Genomic DNA, 21,749 nt, shown 5'->3' with positions numbered 1-21,749 from the left:
TCCCCTCTAGTGACCACATTTGGGAAATTATAACTGTTTGGGAATTTACCTACAGAAGTAGTGATGATTTTGACTGCATGGGTGTTTTCCAGAAACAAGCAGCAGTAGATGTTGCTGAGTGAAAATTGCAAACTGCCATTGTAGTGACCAGTACGTTGCAGTCACCAGCACATTATGGTCAGATCTTGCTTCTGGAAAAATGCAACGTAAATTAGGCAGGCTCTCATCACTACAGAAATGCCAAACATGTGGGCACTAAATGTGGTTTAAGCACACTGAGGCTTAGAAGGAAGGGAGCATTTGGATTTGGGAACGGAGAATTTGCAAAATTTATTTTGGTGGGTGAGGAGTCATTTTGCTTTTCCAGAGCCTTTGTGCTACCAGTAATGTTGGTGCAATGGCAGCGATACCAGATTCATATCGGGTTTTTAAGTTTTGTAGCTATCACGCACTAAAAGTTGATTTTTATTGCAAAAACTAGTTTTTCCAACACCACATTTTGAGAGCTGTCATTTTTTCATATTTCAGCCATGTGAGGTCTTCATTTTTTATGGGACGAGCTGACGTTTTTACTGTTATCATATCATTTTTGGGTACATAAGAAAAATAATGGTGTGCACTCAGGTCAAAGGCAAGTAGGAGCTGGTAAAACAGACCATGTGGTCCAAAACAGTCGTATATCAAAAATTACCGCACACTTGAAACTGAGATGATGCAAAAATATTAACAAGTTTATTGTGTTCAAAAAACAGTTTGCCACAAAAAGGAAACAAAAGTGCAGATAGAAACCCAACATTTCGACCCTCCCGGGTCTTATTCATGGGGTTACGTAACCTGGAACAGGCTGGGGATATGCTGATTCGTAATGCAAAGCAATTACAGTTAGGGCCAGAAATATTTGGACAGTGACACAATTTTCGCGAGTTGGGCTCTGCATGCCACCACATTGGATTTGAAATGAAACCTCTACAACAGAATTCAAGTGCAGATTGTAACGTTTAATTTGAAGGGTTGAACAAAAATATCTGATAGAAAATGTAGGAATTGTACACATTTCTTTACAAACACTCCACATTTTAGGAGGTCAAAAGTAATTGGACAAATAAACATAACCCAAACAAAATACTTTTATTTTCAATATTTTGTTGCAAATCCTTTGGAGGCAATCACTGCCTTAAGTCTGGAACCCATGGACATCACCAAACGCTGGGTTTCCTCCTTCTTAATGCTTTGCCAGGCCTTTACAGCCGCAGCCTTCAGGTCTTGCTTGTTTGTGGGTCTTTCCATCTTAAGTCTGGATTTGAGCAAGTGAAATGCATGCTCAATTGGGTTTAGATCTGGAGATTGACTTGGCCATTGCAGAATGTTCCACTTTTTGGCACTCATGAACTCCTGGGTAGCTTTGGCTGTATGCTTGGGGTCATTGTCCATCTGTACTATGAAGCGCCGTCCAATCAACTTTGCAGCATTTGGCTGAATCTGGGCTGAAAGTATATCCCGGTACACTTCAGAATTCATCCGGCTACTCTTGTCTGCTCTTATGTCATCAATAAACACAAGTGACCCAGTGCCATTGAAAGCCATGCATGCCCATGCCATCACGTTGCCTCCACCATGTTTTACAGAGGATGTGGTGTACCTTGGATCATGTGCCGTTCCCTTTCTTCTCCAAACTTTTTTCTTCCCATCATTCTGGTACAGGTTGATCTTTGTCTCATCTGTCCATAGAATACTTTTCCAGAACTGAGCTGGCTTCTTGAGGTGTTTTTCTGCAAATTTAACTCTGGCCTGTCTATTTTTGGTATTGATGAATGGTTTGCATCTAGATGTGAACCCTATGTATTTACTGTCATGGAGTCTTCTCTTTACTGTTGACTTAGAGACAGATACACCTACTTCACTGAGAGTGTTCTGGACTTCAGTTGATGTTGTGAACGGGTTCTTCTTCACCAAATTAAGTATGCGGCGATCATCCACCACTGTTGTCATCCGTGGACGCCCAGGCCTTTTTGAGTTCCCAAGCTCACCAGTCAATTCCTTTTTTCTCAGAATGTACCCAACTGTTGATTTTGCTACTCCAAGCATGTCTGCTATCTCTCTGATGGATTTTTTCTTTTTTTTCAGCCTCAGGATGTTCTGCTTCACCTCAATTGAGAGTTCCTTTGACCGCATGTTGTCTGCTCACAGCAACAGCTTCCAAATGCAAAACCACACACCTGGAATCCACCCCTGACCTTTTAACTACTTCATTGATTACAGGTTAATGAGGGAGACGCCTTCAGAGTTAATTGCAGCCCTTAGAGTCCATTGTCCAATTACTTTTGGTCCCTTGAAAAAGAGGACGCTATGCATTACAGAGCTATGATTCCTAAACCCTTTCTCCGATTTGGATGTGGAAACTATCATATTGCAGCTGGGAGTGTGCACTTTCAGCCCATATTATATATAAAATTGTATTTCTGAACATGTTTTTGTAAACAGCTAAAATAACAAAACTTGTGTCACTGTCCAAATATTTCTGGCCCTAACTGTATAGCACACAGAGGCTGTGACATCCGTAGTGGGCCTGTATACTGCTGAATGACCCGTGTGGGCAGCGCTGCTATGTCTCGCAACGACGTGAATGAAGGGTGCTGGATGAGCGGCGCTCCTGCGCCCTGCTGCTGCGGCATACAACATTTTTGGGTACATGACATTTTTTGATCTCTTTCTATTCTGATGTTTGGAAGACAGAATGAGCAAAAAACAACAATTCAGGAATTTCTTTTTTGGGGGCCGTTCCATGTGTAGTAAAATTGGTAAGGCAGCTATATTCTTTGAGTCAGTACGACTACAGGGATACCCAATTTATATAGTATTTTACGTTTTGTCGCTTTTACACAATAAAAACTGTTTTATAGAAAAAATAATTATTTTTGCATGGCTTTATTCTGAGAGCTGTAACTTTTTTATTTTTCCACTGATGGAGCTGTATTGGGGCTTGTTTTTTTGGGGATGACATTTTCAGCTGTACCATTTTTATTTACAGCTATCTTTATCGCTTTTTATTTCACTTTTTGTTCTTCGGTATGATGATGAAGCATTGTTTTTTGCCTATTTGTTTTAATTTTTTTACAGTGTTCACTAAAGGGGTTAAATAGTGGGACAGGTTTATAGAGCAGGTCGTTACAGACACAGCATTGCCAAATATGTGTACTTTTATTGTTTTTTTATCTACATAAGTAAATGTATTTATTGGAAAAATATATTTTTTTCTTTATTTAGGAATGTAAAAAAAAAAAAATAATTACATTTTGTAATTTTTTTAAACTTTTATATATTGTCCCAGGATGGGACATGACTTTATAACATCAGCTCGCTGCAGAGTATCAGATCAACGATCTGACAGGTAGGGACGGAGCCTACTCTCTGCAGGCACTGGGAAGCCACCTTATCTGCAGGACCCGGAAGGACCCAGTGGCCATTTTGTGGCCGGGAGTCTCCATGGAGATCTTCAGGACAATGTGATCGCATTGTGTTGTCCTGATGGAAGCGCGCAGGGAGCCCTCTCCCTGCTTGAGGCCCCTCTATGTTGCTGTCACTACTGACAGTGGCATCAGAGGTGTCAAATGTCCGTGATCAGTGCTAGCACCGATTGTGGGCATTGTTGCAGATGTCAGCTGTCACATACAAGGTGAGGCTGCGCGATCGGTGCTCTGTATTAGTACTGCTTTTTGTAAGAACGCATCTTCCTCAGAGCAGTAATAGTAGAATGTATGTCGAGAAAGGGTTAAACAGTCACTTTTTATCCATGTTTTCACAAGGCAAAAATCAAAGCTCACCACCTAATATAACTATAACTTGTTTAACACAAAACAAAATATTCTTGCATCTGAGCAAATTAAACATTGACAAATCCCCCAGCCCAGATGGTATTCATCCACGGATACTGAGGGAATTAAGCTCAATAATTGACAGACTGCTGTGTCTCATATTCTTAGACTCTCTTGTAATAGGGGTGGTGCCACAAGATTGGAGGATGTCTGATATGGTACCGATATTTAGGAGAGGTAAGAAGGTGGATCTGGGAACTACCGTCCGGTAAGTCTGACATCAGCATTGTGCAACGTTTTTAAGGCCATTATAAGAAATGACCTGTAAAAATATATTTCAGAGATAATATAATATATTGTATGACAACCAGTATAGATTCATGAAAGATAGGCAGTGTCTCACCAATGTGTTGGGTTTCTGTGAGAAGGTAATTGCAGGTTTAGATATTGGTAATGTGGCTGATGTGATTTATCTTGCCTTTGCAAAGGCATTTGATATGGTACCACAGAACAGCCTCATACTGAAGCTACAGAAGCAAGGACTGGAGAAAGCTATATGGAGATGGGTACGGAATTGGCTAAATGACAGGAAGGATTCAAAGAGTTGTCATAACTCATACGTTCTCTAAATGGGATATATCCAGCAGTGGGGTACAGCAGGGATCTGTGCTAGGACCAATTCTTTTTATCCTCTTTATTAATGACCTTGTGGATGGGATAGAGAGTAAAGTGCCAGCCTTTGCTGACGACACCAAACTATGTAGGATATTAAAATCTGACCTTAACTTTACAATATTGCAAAATGATCTAGATAAGATGACTGAATGGACAAACACTTGGTAAATGAGATGTAATGTAGATAAATGTAAAGTAACGCACCTAGTCAGGGGAGGACACAGACAGCTTGGGGCCCCGTGCAGGAAATGAGTCTGGACCCCCCTCCTTTTAAGTCGACAAAAAAAAAAAATTATATATATATGTATATATATATATATATATATATATAAATATATAGCCACACACATACATGTATATATTAAATAGTCTCCTTTATTATGTATATTGCCATTCCTTATTATACAGTGCCCTCTCTTGTTATGTACAGCACCGTCACTTACATATTGGATTTTATAGAGCCCTGATTTTTATTACATACAGTTAAGTCCATATATGTATATATAGGGTGGCACATGTTAAGGAGCTGAAACTCCTAAACCCTTCATCCAATTTTAATGTGGATACCCTCAAATGAAAGCTGAAAGTCTGAACTTCAACTGCATCTGAATTGTTTTGTTTAACCCTGCTGTTCTGTTGGTCAAAAATGACCGACTTTGAACTTCAATATTCTTTAAAATATTCAAGATGCGGCTCTGAAACCCGTGGCCGACCGACCCATCCTCATTTAAGTCAATCAACCACAAGTTTCAGAACCGCATCTTGAACACCCCAAAAAATACCAAAGTTCAAAATAGGTCTCCCCAGACCGAACAGAACAGCAGGGTTAAAATTAATTGTGGTAATGTCTATAACCAAAATTAGAAAAATGTTGTCTCTGTCCAAATATATATGGACTTAACTGTACCGTCCTGTCTTGCTAGCTGTATAATGCAATGATGGCTGATGGAGCATGGGAAAGCTTTTATTCTAAAGAAGGAGCTGATGGACTGGTAGTCTGGTCACCGTCTTCTCCATCAGTAGTCATTTTACATCTAACAAGAGAGGGGACTATGTAATAAAAGATGGCACTGTGAATAACAAAAATAACAAGAAAACACTATGTAAGAAACAGCACTGTACATAACAGCAGAGGAAGCTATATAATAAGGGAAGGCATCATATATAACTAGAGAGGATGGTACGTAATAAGGTACGGTGTTATACATAACAAAAGAGGAAACTATGTAACTAAGGATGGTGTTATACATAATAAGTGAGTACACTATACACTAAGGGACTGTGCTATACATAAGTGAGTACACTATATACTAAGGGACTGTCCTATACATAATAAGTGACTACACTTTATACTAAGGGACTGTGTTAAACATAATAATCGATTATTATGTCTTCCTTCACCTCCCCCTGTTCCTAAATCCATTATAAATCCCCCTTCCTCCCATCCCAAATCCCCCACACTCCTCATTGTCCTCCTCCTCCACATCCTATTATTGCCCTCTCCCCCACCACCATGATTGCCCTCTACACCACATCCATCATTGCTTTCTCCCCACCACCCCATTATTGCCCATTCCACCACCTCCATCATTGCCTCCCCACCACCACCTCATCATTGTCTTTTCCACTGCCACCATCATTGTCTTTTCCCCACCACCCCATCATTACCCATTCCACCACCTCCATCATCGCCTCCTCCACACCACCCCATCATTGTCCTTTCCACTGCCATCATCAGTGTCTTCTCCCCCACCACCTTATCATTACCCATTCCATGACCTCCATCATTTCCTCCTCCCCCACCATCCCCATCATTGCCCTTTCCACCACCCCCATCATTGCCCATTACACCACCTCTATCATTTCCTCCTCCCCACCACGACAACATTGCCCATTCTCCAACTCCATCATTTTCTCCTCCCCCACCACCCCCATTATTGCCCTTTCCCCCACCCCCATGATTGCTTTCTCACCCACAACCCCTATCATTGCCCTCTCCATCAACCCAATCATTGCCTTTTTCCCCATCACCCTCATCATTGCCCTTTCTGACAACCCAATCATTGCCTTCTGCCCCATCACCCCATCATTGCCCTCTCCGTCAACCCAATCATTGCCTTCTGCCCCATCATTGCCCTCTCCTCCACCTACACACAGACACCTCACCTCACCTCTGAGCACGGTATCCTGAAGCTGCACCATCGCTGACAGCTTCCTGTCTCGCACAGCCACAGGGCTGAATGATGTTGTCATTCAGCCGCTGCTGTGTTAGACAGGAAGCTCGAGCAGGAAGAAGGACATGAGGGCAATCTGGCCAGGGACCCCCCCCCGGAGCCTTGGGGCAGGATAAACTGGCCAGATTGCCCTCATTATTATCTGCCCTGCAGGGACCCCCTGGAGCATCTGGGCGCTAGCGCAGCCGCTCCAGTTAAACAGGCAGTTTTCCGCCCATGGACAGAGTGATCCTATTGCTGAATATGCATTAAATGGGATTATACTCAGGGCTACAGAACAGGAGAAGATCTGGGGTATTCTGGTTAGAAGTAAGCTGAGCAGCAGTATTCAATGTCAAACAGGAGCTGCAAAAACAAACAAGATTTTAGGATGTATAAAAAAGAGAGATAAAATCCGGCAGTCCCAACGTATTGTAACCGCTTTATAAATTACTGGTGAGGCCACATCTAGATTATGGGATCCAGATTTGGGCTCCATATTTTTAAAAGGATATTCAGAAATTTACTCGATAAAAACAGAAGAGAATATGTCCATCATACTCATATTTTAGGAAACACCTGTTTTTATTTTCCGGAGTGCCATTCCAATGCTGCTGACTGCCCGAAAATATCCAATGCAAAAAAGAGGTGGACAGGCACAGTGGACAGACACATCCAATAATAAAAAATATTCGAGCTTTATTCCAAATACATCTTTAAAAATCCATACAATGATGATGTGGTACAGTAACCGTTCTGACGCGTTTCTGGCGCCTACTGTGCCCTTAGTATAGAGATCAAAGATTACTTTGTGGAAAATAAAATAACATATAAGTATGTAAATATTAAAAAAAATAATAAATAAATTTTAAAATTTTGGTTAACAATAATATTGTAATTCTTTTGATCCATTGTTTCATATGTCAACAACTAAACCTGAAGCCTAGTGTTAGGGTAAATAAAATAATTACTGCTTAGACTAGATTTATATTATCTTCATTGCTGTGACTGTAATTATCACCTACATTCCATATGAGTGATATGTCTGAGAGTTTGTTATTGAAATAGTCTATTGAAGGATTAAGAAAATGATGAAACATTGAGACAAGTTGCATTATAATCTTGAATGATGACTCTACTTTAGAGATGACTGAATCTTTTACAATTCTTATGAGTTGCCAGGGTGAGCAAATTTTTCCAAAAAATGTGATTATTTGATTTGTGATGAATAAATTCTCAGCATTTCACAGGCACGCCATTTGCCCTAAAAAATAATGTTTAACACTTTGAAGTCTCTTAGGACTATATACAACCTTTTTCAATCTCTTTGATGCAAACACCACCATAATAATGTATGTTACCTAAACATATAAATGAATGGTAGCCCTGTAGAAACAAACAGGTTATTTAATAACAGCACACTGCCAGACTTTTCATGTTTTTTTAATTAAAATACAGTAAAAAAAATTAGCTCTAGTTGTCATTTGTGATCAGGTAATTTATTCTGTGCAGAACGCTGATTCAAACTGGCGGTGTGGTTGTTAGAGGTAACATCAGCCTGTTGTGGCTGAGACAAGTGCTACGCCCTGTATTAGCTACATTCTGGAAACCTTCCTCCCCACTAATAGAAACAGTGGCATGTAAGGCTATGTGCCCACATTGCGGATTCGCGTGCGGATTTTTTCGCACTGTTTTTGAAAAATTTGCAGGTAAAATGCACTGTGCTTTACCTGCGGATTACCCGTGGATTTTCCGTGGATTTCCTGTGTTTTTTGTGCGGATTCCACCTGCGGTTTTACACCTGTGGATTCCTATTGAGGAGCAGGGGTTAAACGCTGCGGAATCTGCACACACAATTGACATGCTGCGGAAAATACAACGCAGCGTTTCCGTGCTGTATTTTCCACACCATGGGCACTACGGATTTGCTTTTCCATAGGTTTACATGGAACATCCGCAGGCAAATCCGCATCTTGTGCACATAGCCTAAAAGTTTGGGCACCCCTGGCCAAAATTAATGTTATTGTGAAGAGTTAAGCAGGTTGAAGATGAAATCACTTCTAAAAGGCCTAAAGTTAAAAATGACACATTTTTTTTGTAATTTAGGCAAAAAATATATATATTTTCACCTTTGACATTTTAAAAATTACAAAAAAGAAAATGTACCAAAGCAAAAGTTTGGTCACCCATGGAGATTTGTGCACTTACATAACTTTGACCAACACTTCAGACTTTAATTAGCCTGTTAGGGTTATGGCTTGTTCACTATTATCATTAGGAAAGGCCAGGTGATGCAAATTTCCTAACTTTATAAAAACCCAGCCGCCTCTAACCTTGTGCCAAAAAACAGCAGCCATTGGTTCTTCTGAGCAACTGCCTAGTATTCTGAAAATGGAAATGGTGGAGGCCCACAAAGCAGGAGAAGGCTAATAGAAGATAGCAAAGTGTTTTCAAGTTGCCCTTTACTCATTTCGAAGTGTATTTAAGAAATGGCAGTTAACAGAAACAGTGGAGGTCAAGATAAGGTCTTAAAAAACAAGCAAAATTCTAGTTATATCTGCTCATAGGATTGCTAGAGTGGCAAATCAGAATCTCCACTTGACTGCAGCAGACATTCAGAAGGATTTAGCAGACTCTGGAGTTGTGGTACATTGCTCTACTGTTCAGAGACAACTGCACGAAGATGGCCTTCAAGAAAAGTCATCAGACGAAAACTTTTCCTGCATCCTCACCACAAATTTAAGCATCAGAAGTATGCAAAAGAACATCTAAAAAAGCCTGATGCATTTTGGAAATAAGTCCTGTGGACCGATAAGGTTAAAACAGAAATCTTTGGCCACAATATTAAATTCTGTCTCTGAGCTCCTTGGCCAGTTCCTTTGACCTCATGATTCTCATTTGGTCTGACATGCACTGTGATCTGTGAGGTCTTATACAGACAGGTGTGTGCCTTTCCAAATCAAGTCCTATCAGTTTAATTAAACACAGCTGGGCTCCAGTGAAGGAGTAGAACCATCTCAAAGAGGATCACAAGGAAATGGACAGCATGTGACTTAAATATGAGTGCAAAGGGTCTAAATACTTATGACTTAGTCTGAATATTTTCCGTACCCACTGTATATCACCCTGTCCGTTGTAATTGCCACTTTTTCCTTTTCAGCACTTTTTGTGCAACACTTTAATTAATTAACTTTTGACAGTCTTTTAAATCTAGTTAATCCTTGTCATAATGGACATAGCAAGAAATGCTAAGTAGGTAGGGTACACGTACAGAAGCAAAATGTGGTAGCAGACCACAGAATAGGTGGGGCATGTATAGATGTCACATTGGACTAGTAAATCATGTGTGAAAAAACAGATGTACCTAGTTACATGTCTACATTTTTTTAGACAAAATTCAATTCAGCTTTCTTCCCAAAAAACAAACAAAAAAGAAATGCTTGCTGGAACCAAAACCATAAAGCAAGGATTTGCAACACCATGCTGTATTAAAGTGGGGGTGTACAGATGTAATATTTGAGGGGTAAAACAGACATCCAAAAAAGTAAAACATTTTTTGCACATTTTGCAGATAAATATATGGATTTTAGGGAATTTGTTGTATTTTCAAATAATAATTCTTCCCCTTTTTCACAAAAGTGACTAAATAACAAGCAAACACACCATCTGACACCGTAAGATTTTATGTAAAACCTATTGTGCTGTCATACTTACTTTTTCTAGTACATTAAGAATGAAGGAGAAAAAAATGTGTAATTCTAATTTTAATTCATGTGCAGTAGGACAGATGCAACTGATCCATATCGCTGATCAGTCATACTGAGTCTGGCATTGGTGGTACTGAGCCTGACGCTTCTCCAAATTCTTTCTACCACTATCAATTGAATTTATGTTATTATTATAAGGAAAGTGATATGTGCTAATACATCCGAGGTAAATATAGAGATTTAAAATCAGACCTGTATATATGAATCCTCTGTGCAAGCAAGTTTCCTTTAAGTTGAGTAGTTTGAGTGGTTGTCAGGGAATGTCTTTGCTAGGTGCAAGGAATGAGCAAACATGCTCGGTGTTACTTCGATATCACTTGAGTATCTGGGTGATCAGATATACTCACCACTCGACGAGCATTGGCTGGCGCTCGGATTTGAAGCTTGAATGCTCGCCCTTCATGTTAGGCGCCTGTTACACAGTCAATGAGCATCCAGGGATTGTATGCCAGTCACTGTAATGCCATACCCATCTTGGTATTGACATTACTGTAATTGGCTAGCCGCATTACCTCATCAGAGTTTATAAAATGACAGTCGTCAGCACACTCGGCTCACTGATGCCATTGCACAGCTCAGTTACAGTTCTGAATGGAGGGAGAGAGCAGTTATCCAGGCCTGTGTATTCATAGTTTAACTAATCAGAGTCCTCTAGTGTTGATACTGAGGCTGATGCTGAACTATCATGCTAAGAGTCGTTCTAATAGCTAAACTTATGATGTTCTGTTTGTGTCAGATACATTCTGCATTTATTTAACACATAAATCCCAAATTACATAATAAGGACAAAAAAACTCATAGATACATTAAACCACTAAAAGGAGGAAGTGAATGGGCCTCCAACAGAAAGTATAATCCTTTAAAAAAATTCAATTTTATTAAACATATCACTTAAAATGGGCAATTGAAAATTAAAAACTACTTGACACCAACAAGCAGGGGCAAAGGTTACCAAAAAAATGCAAAGTGCACAAAAAATGTCCAATAGACAAGTAAGTTAATAACAAGGGACCAGTGTTTCCAAACTAGAACACTCAGAGGAGCTCTTTACAGCATCATTGTGGCATGTCACCCTGTTTTGGGCACCGGTGCTCAGGAAGGATATAATGGAACTAGAGAGAGTACAAAGGAGGGCAACAAAATTAATAAAGGGGATGGGAGAACTACAATACCCAGATAGATTAGCGAAATTAGGATTATTTAGTCTAGAAAAAAGACAACTGAGGGGCGATCTAATAACCATGTATAAGTATATAAGGGGACAATACACATATCTCGCTGAGGATCTGTTTATACCAAGGAAGGTGACGGGCACAAGGGGGCATTCTTTGCGTCTGGAGGATAGAAGGTTTTTCCACCAACATAGAAGAGGATTCTTTACTGTTAGGGCAGTGAGAATCTGGAATTGCTTGTTTGAAGAGGTGGTGATGGCGAACTCAGTCGAGGGGTTCAAGAGAGGCCTGGATGTCTTCCTGGAGCAGAACAATATTGTATCATACAATTATTAGGTTCTGTAGAAGGACGTAGATCTGGGGATTTATTATGATGGAATATAGGCTGAACTGGATGGACAAATGTCTTTTTTCGGCCTTACTAACTATGTTACTATGTTACTATGTTTCAAGAGGCACAGGAGGAGCTGTTGTGTCGAGATGCACAAAATTTGGAGCAGCAAGAAGATGATGGTGATAAATGGCAAATTTTGTCTGAGTAGGTAGATGATGATGAGACTCAGTTGCCGATGAGTCAGGTTGTTGATAAGTCACCAAGTTACGAAGGACCCGGGTGTGGCGGTGGAAGATGAGGGGGTAGATATCAAAGTCACTGACTCAACCTGGGAAGCTTGCATGCAGAGCAAGGCCAGCAGGGAGGGATTGGTAGCACTGAAATAGGTAGAAAGAAGCAGTGGGCTGACCAGAGAGAGAAGGCGGGCAACTGTTCTGCAGATCACCGACATGAGTGAACTTCTCCATCAAAGTATTAAGTGTTCCCTAGTATGGGACTTTTTTAAAGAGAGTTCTGAGACAAAATAAATGGGTATTTACAACCTGTGCCATGCCAAGATCAGCAGAAGCCTGATCACTAAGAGCCTAACCATCACCAGCATGATCAGGCACTTGTCATCTAAGCACCCAACTCGGTGGGCCGAACACCTGTGTGCAATATTCTTGCCAGCAGGTGACACCAATGCCTTTCCCCCTGTGCTAGGTGCTTCCCAATCCCTTGTCCATTTCACTGGCAAAGTTGCCTCCCACCTTGCACCTGTTCTTGCAGATGTTGAGGCACCATCATCAGGCACTGCAAAAGGCTCGTCCCAGCACAGCATTCAGCTGTCCCTACCATTGGCCTTGGAATGAAAAAAAAATGTTCCCAGCCACTCACCCACAAGCCCAAATGCCAAACAGGCACATTTACAGGCTGCTTGCCATGGAAATGTTGTTGCTTAGTCTTGCAGACATGGAGGAACTTTGCTGACTCATGGCAGCAGCTGTCGCTCGGTACTCGGTCCCCAGCTGCCACTATTTCTCCCGGTGTGATGTCCCCACCTTGTCCCAGCACACGTCCAGAAATGTAACCTGTGCCCTTACCAACACATTTACTGGGATTGTACATTTAATGACCGACAGGTGGACAAGCGCTTGTGGCCAGAGCTTCTGGTCAAGGTATGCCGCTCCATCGCAAGTCTGCTACAGCTGTCGCTGCTCTAGAAGTGCTGCAGCAGCGAGAGCAAGTGTCAGCTCCTGAATGGTGTGCAACATGATTGCGTGCTGGAACTCCACACTGACCAGGCTGGCAAGACTTTGTGAGCAGCAGGAGCCAGTTGTCGAATACCAGCTTCAACACGCGTAATCTGGGCAGCCTCCGCGCATAAACAATCTGTCATAACAGACAGGTGCTTTTGGCTGTCAATAGAAAATTCTGGCAGGCTAACTCTGATAAAAATGAAAAAAGCCTGGATTAGCCTCGACTTTTCCACACTACCAGATGACAACAGCACATAGAATATTTTTATCTTTAATATTTAAATGAGGCCTGTCAATTGTTTCCTTCAAGGGTCTATGGATGACCCTCTTTACTGTTTTTCTCCTGGCTTTGCACTTTGTGCAAAGCTTTTATGAATGCATGAGTGCATCAACTACAATTTCAAAATATTTGAATGATGCTCGCCAGTTGTTGCCTTTAAGGGTCTATGGATGACTGTCTGACCCTCCTTATAACTTTTTCCTGGCATTGCACTGTGTGCAAAGCCTTAATTAGTGTAGAAGCTTTGCAACTAAACTTTCTTAATTTTTTATGAGGCACTCCAGTTTTTGCCTTAAAGGGTGTGTGGATGACCCTCCTTATAATTTATTTCTGGATTAGCACTGTGTGCAGATCCTTTATGAGTGTAGGAGTACCACATCTACTCTTTCTTAACATAAAACCTACAAGAGAAAAAGTGAACAAAAACCTTGACATATCTAAGTAAAAAGCAAAAAGTGCATTTAAATAACACAGTGTTTTTAGTAATACTGTTTTTGATGAAAAATAGCATAAAAGCCATCCCACCACAACAAGGTAACTCTGATGGGGACAGTCCTACACTGTCTAACATTAAAAACTTTACCATGTGCTAATGTTGACCACAGTGTATGAATAAGGGCAGGACTAGGCCCAACAAGTGAAACATCAGTCTGGGGAAGCCTTATATAGTTTCCAGCTCAGAAAAGGGAGGCGACACCCCAGCTTGCACACAATGCAATAATAGAAAGAAAAAACACAAAATTTGAGCTTGCTTGAGTTGGTACACATGCTGCACATAAACGCATGTTCACATTGGCCACAAAACATCTAAAACCTACAAGAGAAAAAATGAACAAAAACCCTGCTGTAACTAGCAAAAAGTGCATTTAAATGGCACAGATTTTTTAGCCCCAGAGCTTTTTTTGGTTTTGCGTTTTCATTTTTCACTCCCCTCCTTCCCAGAGCTATAACCTTTTTTTATTTTTCCATCAATATGGCCATGTGAGGGCTTATTGTTTTGTGGGACAAGTTGTACTTTTGAACGACACCATTGGTTTTACCTTATCGTGTACTAGAGAACGGGGAAAAAAATCCAAGTGCCGTGAGATTCCAAAAAAAGTGCAATCCCACACTTGTTTTTTGTTTGGCTTTTTTACTAGGTTCACTAAATGCTAAAACTGACCTGCCACTATGATTCTCCAGGTCATTATGAGTTCAAAGACACCAAACATGTATAGGTTCTTTTTTCATCTAAGTGATGAAAAAAACTCCAAACTTTGCTTAAAAAAAAAAATTTCATGATCTTGAATTGGGTGAGGGACTATTTGTTGCGTGCCGAGCTGCCATGTTTAATATTACCATTTTGGTGCAGTTTTGGTCTTTTTGATCGCCCGTTATTGCATTTTAATGCCATGTCGAGGCGACCAAAAAAGTAATTCTGGCGTTTTGAATTTTTTTATTTCTAGGCCGTTTAGCGATCAGGTTAACCCTGTTTTTTATTGATAGATTGGGCAGTTCTGAATGCGGCGATACCAAACGTGTAGGTTTGATTTTTTTTTATTGTTTTACTTTGAACGGGGCAAAAGCCCACATCAAAGCCGGGGTTCTGCCAACGGGTGTACTATTACGTCCGATGGCAGAAAAGAGTTGACCCATGCCAAACATGGGCACTGGCATTATATCTTGCTGTCTGGGCAAGGTGTGACTCTGGTAGCTTTGAGGGAAGTCAGTCAAGGGGCTGCTTCACAAGTCTTGGAAGTCCCAATGTTTGTGGGACAATTCTCTGTATCTAAAACTTTCTCCACTGCTTCTGGCTCCTCTACCTTCTCTCAGGCCTCCACCTGCGCCCTCATTCTCTCCCTTAATGAGACACACTTTCTGACAGTGCAGAGATAATCCCACCTCTGTACTGCAAAGACAGGGCTCACCACAATCAGGCAGTGTCTAAATTAATATGCTCAAGAGTTGTGGATAGCCACCTAGGCCAAGTTAGAGCAATGGCTGTTTCCACTGAACGTGGAGCCAGAGAAGGCCATGTGCGATAATGGTGCGAATCTGGTAGCACCACGTGCCAGGGCAACCTCACGCACGTGCCTTGCTGTGCATTGTAAAGTAAGTGCTCAGCCACTATGCCGGCCTGGATGCACTGTTGTTGAAACTACGGTCTCTGTGTGCTCACTACCACCATTTGCGCCCTGCAAGTCATCGATTTGGATTGATACAGAGGTATTTCGGCCTACCATTTGATTTGCGATGTTCTGTCATGGTGGAATTTGACTTTGCACATGTTGCACCGACTGTGGCAGCAGCGATAAGCCCTGGTGCAGTATGTCCTTTTCCATAGCCTGGACCAACTCAGTTAGGACATGGTGCAAAATACGCTTAAAGAATAGGCACAGATGAAGGTCCTCTGCACCTTTCTGCACAGTTTTGAAATGACTACTAAAATGCTTTGCGCTGATGGCACAGTCATCAGCATTGCTATTCCTGTCCTGTACATACTGGAGCACACTTTGAATAGTCTGTGGGAGGAGGTGGTGGTCCGAGAGGAAGAGGTGGAAGCAAGGGGGATTCCGAAGGGATAATAATGTCTTTAAGTTCTGGACTGTCGTTGCACAGGCGTGTGCCATGGGAGGGTGGAGTGCAGTGGTTGAGGGGGGCTTATGGTAGCACACAAACTGTTAATGAATGTGCAAGAGCCAAGGAAAAAATGGTGGAGGACAAGAAGGAAGAGGTGATGGGAGCTCAACAGTAAGGAGATGAATAGGGTAATGCTCCCCTCTCTGTTGTCCGTGGTTAGCAGGAGGGGATGGAGGAAGCAAGCTTGAGTGTAACTCTGCCACCAACACACCTTGGACTTGGACCACATGGAAGCACCCAACATGTGAAACCCTTCTTACTGCACACTATCTGCAACATGATGCACGTATTCTTAGGATTAGAAATAGTGCTGGGTTGCCACTCTGTTTAATCCATGGTACAAGAGAAAATGTAGTCAGATGCTTCCCCCTTGGAAAGGGATGCACGCATGTTGGAGTAAAGGTACCTTCTCACATAACGATTTCGTTAACGATATCGTTGCAATGTCACGCTTTTTGTGACGTAGCAACGATTCCGCTAACAATATCTTTATGTGTGACAGTGACCAACGATCAGGCCCCTGCTGGAAGATCGTTGGTCGTGGGGAATGATCAGGACCTTTTTTTGGTCACTGATCACCCCGCTGTCATCGCTAGATCGGCGTGTGTGACGCTGATCTAGCGATATGTTCACCTGTAACCAGGGAAAACATCGGGTTACTAAGTGCAGGGCCACGCTCAGTAACCCGATATTTACCCTGGTTACCATTGTAAAAGTAAAAAAAAAAAAACACTACATACTTACATTCTGATGTCTGTCACGTCCCCCGGCGTCAGCTTCCTTGCACTGTGTCAGCGCCGGATGGCCGTAAAGCAGAGCACAGCGGTCACCGCTCTGCTTTACGGCCGGCGCTTACACAGTGCAGGGAAGCTGACGCCGGGGGACGTTACAGACATTGGAATGTAAGTATGTAGTGTTTTTTTTTTTTACTTTTACAATGGTAACCAGGGTAAATATCGGGTTACTAAGCGCGGCCCTGCACTTAGTAACCCGATGTTTACCCTGGTTACCCGGGGACTTCGGCATCGTTGAAGACAGTTTCAACGATGCTGAAGTCTTTCCCCGGATCGTTGGTCGCTGGAGAGAGCTGTCTGTGTGACAGCTCCCCAGCGACCACACAACGACTTACCAACGATCACGGCCAGGTCCTATCGCTGATCATGATCGTTGGTAAATCGTTTAGTGTAACGGTACCTTAACAAACATGTTTGCACACATTCTTAAGAGTGGTTTTCAGCAAGAAAGCAATGAGGCACACAGTGTGCATCTCATTTATAGACTTCCAACCTCAGGAACGATGACTCATCAACACAAAAACATTAGCAGCATCAGTTTAAGCAGTATAAGAAACATCTGTGAGTAGGGTTGAGCGAAACGGGTCGTTCATTTTCAAAAGTCGCCGACTTTTGGCAAAGTCGGGTTTCATGAAACTCGATCCGACCTCTGTGTGGGGTCGGCCATCCGGTACGCGACTTTCGCGCCAAAGTCGCGTTTCAATGACGCGAAAAGCGCCATTTCTCAGCCAATGAAGGTGAACGCAGAGTGTGGGCAGCGTGATGACATAGGTCCTGGTCCCCACCATCTTAGAGAAGGGCATTGCAGTGATTGGCTTGCTGTCTGCGGCGTCACAGGGGCTATAAAGGGGCGTTCCCGCCGACCGCCATCTTACTGCTGCTGATCTGAGCTTAGGGAGAGGTTGCTGCCGCTTCGTCAGAAGCAGGGATAGTGTTAGGCAGGGTCCATTAACCACCAAACCGCTTGTGCTGTAGCGATTTCCACTGTCCAACACCACCTTCGGTGTGCAGGGACAGTGGAGGCTACATTTTTTTTTTTCTCAACGCTGTAGCTCATTGGGCTGCTCTAGAAGGCTCCCTGATAGCTGCATTGCTGTGTGTACGCTGCTGTGCAAACCAACTGCTTTTTTCAAAGCACAAATCCTGTTGTTCCTTCCGTTCTGCACAGCTATCTTGTTTGTTTGTCCACACTTTTTATTTAATTTGTGCATCAGTCCACTCCTTATTGCTGCCTGCCATACCTGGCTGAGATTACTGCAGGGAGATAGTAATTGTAGGACAGTCCCTGTTTTTTTTTTTTTTTGTGGGAGATTAAGATTGGCATTTCTGCTAGAGTGCCATCCCTGTGTGTGCCATCTCTCACTCAGTGGGCCATAGAAAGCCTATTTATTTTTTTGCTTGATTTGGGTTCTAAAATCTACCTGAAAAAATCACTACATCAATCAGTGGGAGATAAATATTGGCCTCAGGGCTTGTGTGCCACTCCTGACTCCTGTGTGTGCCATCTCTCACTCAGTGGGCCATAGAAATCCTATTTATTTTTTTGCTTGATTTGGGTTCTAAAATCTACCTGAAAAAATCACTACATCAATCAGTGGGAGAAAAATATTGGCCTCAGGGCTTGTGTGCCACTCCTGACTCCTGTGTGTGCCATCTCTCACTCAGTGGGCCATAGAAAGCCTATTTATTTTTTTGCTTGATTTGGGTTCTAAAATCTACCTGAAAAAATCACTACATCAATCAGTGGGAGAAAAATATTGGCCTCAGGGCTTGTGTGCCACTCCTGACTCCTGTGTGTGCCATCTCTCACTCAGTGGGCCATAGAAAGCCTATTTATTTTTTTGCTTGATTTGGGTTCTAAAATCTACCTGAAAAAATCACTACAATAATCAGTGGGAGAAAAATATTGGCCTCTGGGCTTGTGTGCCACTCCTGACTCCTGTGTGTGCCATCTCTCACTCAGTGGGGCATAGAAAGCCTTTTTTTTTTTTTTGGTTTCTAAATTGTCCTTGAAAAAATCATTTTATTTTATTTGGTTTCTAAATTCTTCCTGAAAAAATCATTTTATTTTTTTTGTTTCTAAAGTCTCCCTGAAAAAAAAAAAAAAAGTAAAACAGTGGGAGATTAATATTGCCCTTTCTGCTTGTATGCCAGTCTTGACTCCTGGGTGTGCCATCTCTCTCTCTCTCTCTCTCTCTCAAATTGTGGGCCATAGAAAGCCTATTTATTTTTTTGCTTGATTTGGGTTCCCAAATCTACCTGAAAAAATCAGTACATCAATCAGTGGGAGAAAAATATTGGCCTCTGGGCTTGTGTGCCACTCCTGACTCCTGTGTGTGCCATCTCTCACTCAGTGGGCCATAGAAAGCCTTTTTTTTATTTTTTTTATTTGGTTTCTAAATTGTCCTTGAAAAAATCATTTTATTTTATTTGGTTTCTAAATTCTTCCTGAAAAAAATCATTTTATTTTTTTTTGTTTCTAAAGTCTCCCTGAAAAAAATAAAATAAAAATAAAACAGTGGGAGATTAATATTGACATTTGTGCTTGAGTGACAGTCCTGCGTGTGTGACATCTCTGTGATTTGGTGCCACAGAAAACAGAGTGTGTAACATTGTGCCTGATTTTCCTTGTGGTCTCACTAACCTGTAAAGGGATATTGAAATCATACTGAAGTTATAGGTCACCATGTAAGTTGTTTGACAGCAACAAATAAAGTTACTTTGGTTAAGTTTTTAAAACAATGAGGAAGTCTGGTGCAAGAGGTCGTGGCCGTGGGCGTTCATTGTCAGCTGGTAATGATGGTAGTGGTAGTGGAGCATCAGGTGGTCGTGGGAAAAAAAATATTCCACCTAAGTCTGGAGCTGTGGAGCCAGGTTCGTCGTCTGGCTACACAAGGCCTCGAACGCTCTCTTTTCTGGGAGTAGGAAAACCGCTTTTAAAGCCGGAGCAGCAACAGCAAGTTTTGGCTTACCTTGCAGACTCAGCCTCTAGCTCTTTTGCCTCCTCTTCTGAAACTGGTAAATGTAAAAGCAGCGCGTCGCTTGTGGATGTTCACGGTCAGGGACAAGTCGCTTCCTTGTCCTCTTCAGCAAAAACAACAACAAGAGAGAAGGATGCAGCAGGCGACACAACGGGTTACTCCATGGAGCTCTTTACACATACTGTCCCTTGCTTAGAAAGTGAAACACTTAACAGGCCATGCCCATTACAAGTAGATTCTGACATGGAGTGCACTGATGCACAGCCACAGCCAGACTACTATGCTGGTCCTTTGACTCAGACCACAACATTGCCCTCTCAGAATACTGATCCACAATCAGACCCTGATGAGACTATGTTGCCCCGTCACGAACGCTATACCACCGACCGACACGGTGACACAGACGAAGTTGCACACGAGCTAGAAGAGGAGGTAATAGATATCCCAGTTGTTGACCCCGATTGGCAGCCATTGGGGGAACAGGGTGCAGGCGGCAGTAGTTCAGAAGCGGAGGTGGAGGAGGGGCCGCAGCAGGCATCAACATCGCAACAGGTTCCATCTGCCGGGCCCGGATCTGGCCCAAAACGCGTGTCAAAGCCAAAACCTGTTGGAGGACAGCGTGGACATCCGGTTACAGCTCAGTCTGCAATCCCTGAAAAGGGATCCGATGCTAGGAAGAGTGCAGTCTGGCATTTTTTTAAACAACATCCAATTGATCAGCACAAAGTCATCTGTCAAAAATGTTCAACTAGCTTAAGCAGAGGTCAGAATCTGAAAAGTCTCAATACAAGTTGCATGCATAGACATTTAACCACCATGCATTTTCAAGCCTGGACTAACTACCAAACGTCCCTTAAGGTTGTAGCACCCTCGGCCAATGAAGCTAGTCAGCAACACAACATCCCTTCCGTCACTGTAAGGCCACCATTTTCCACACCACCGGCAGTATCTGTGGAGGTTTCTTTGCCAGCCAAAAGCAGTCAGGGTCAGGGAATCACCAGTTTTGTAGGAGGAAATATTGCATCTAGGGCACCGGCGGAAACAATACCGTCTCCAACCGTCTCTCAGTCTGCCATGTCCACCGGCACACCCGCAAGTTCCACGATCTCCAGCTCTCCAGTCCAGCTCACCCTACATGAGACTCTGGTTAGAAAAAGGAAGTACTTATCCTCGCATCCGCGTACACAGGGTTTTAACGCCCACATAGCTAGACTAATCTCGTTAAAGATGTTGCCCTACCAGTTAGTTGAAAGCGAAGCTTTGAAAGCCCTGATGGAGTACGCTGAACCAAGCTACGAGCTACCCAGTCGACACTTTTTTCCAGAAAAGCCATCCCAGCCCTGCACCAGCATGTTAAACAGTGCATCGTCCATGTACTCAGGCAATCTGTGAGTACAAAGGTGCACCTGACTACAGATGCATGGACCAGTAGGCATGGCCAGGGACGTTACGTGTCCATCACGGCACACTGGGTGAATGTGGTGGATGCAGGGTCCACAGGGGACATCAATTTCAAGACAGTTATGCCTAGCCCACAGTCTAGGAAACAGTTGGCTGTAGGCGTTCGCACCCCCTCCTCCTCCTCCTCGTCCTCCTGCAGAAGCGACAGCTCTTCCACAGACCGCAGTCGGCCAACCACTCCATCGGCAGCTGACACTGTTGCACACCAGTTGTCCCATTATGGGGCAGCTACTGGCAAGCGTCAGCAGGCTGTATTGGCTATGAAGTGTTTGGGCGACAACAGACACACCGCGGAAGTTCTGTCCGAGTTCTTGCAACAAGAAACGCAGTCGTGGCTGGGCACAGTAGATCTTAAGGCAGGCAAGGTAGTGAGTGATAATGGAAGGAATTTCATGGCTGCCAT

The sequence above is a fragment of the Ranitomeya imitator genome, chromosome 1 (assembly GCF_032444005.1).
Source record: "Ranitomeya imitator isolate aRanImi1 chromosome 1, aRanImi1.pri, whole genome shotgun sequence".
In the NCBI taxonomy this organism is placed as follows: Eukaryota; Metazoa; Chordata; class Amphibia; order Anura; family Dendrobatidae; genus Ranitomeya; species Ranitomeya imitator.
The sequence above is the reverse complement of the archived record's forward strand: the minus strand, read 5'-3'. Positions refer to the sequence as shown.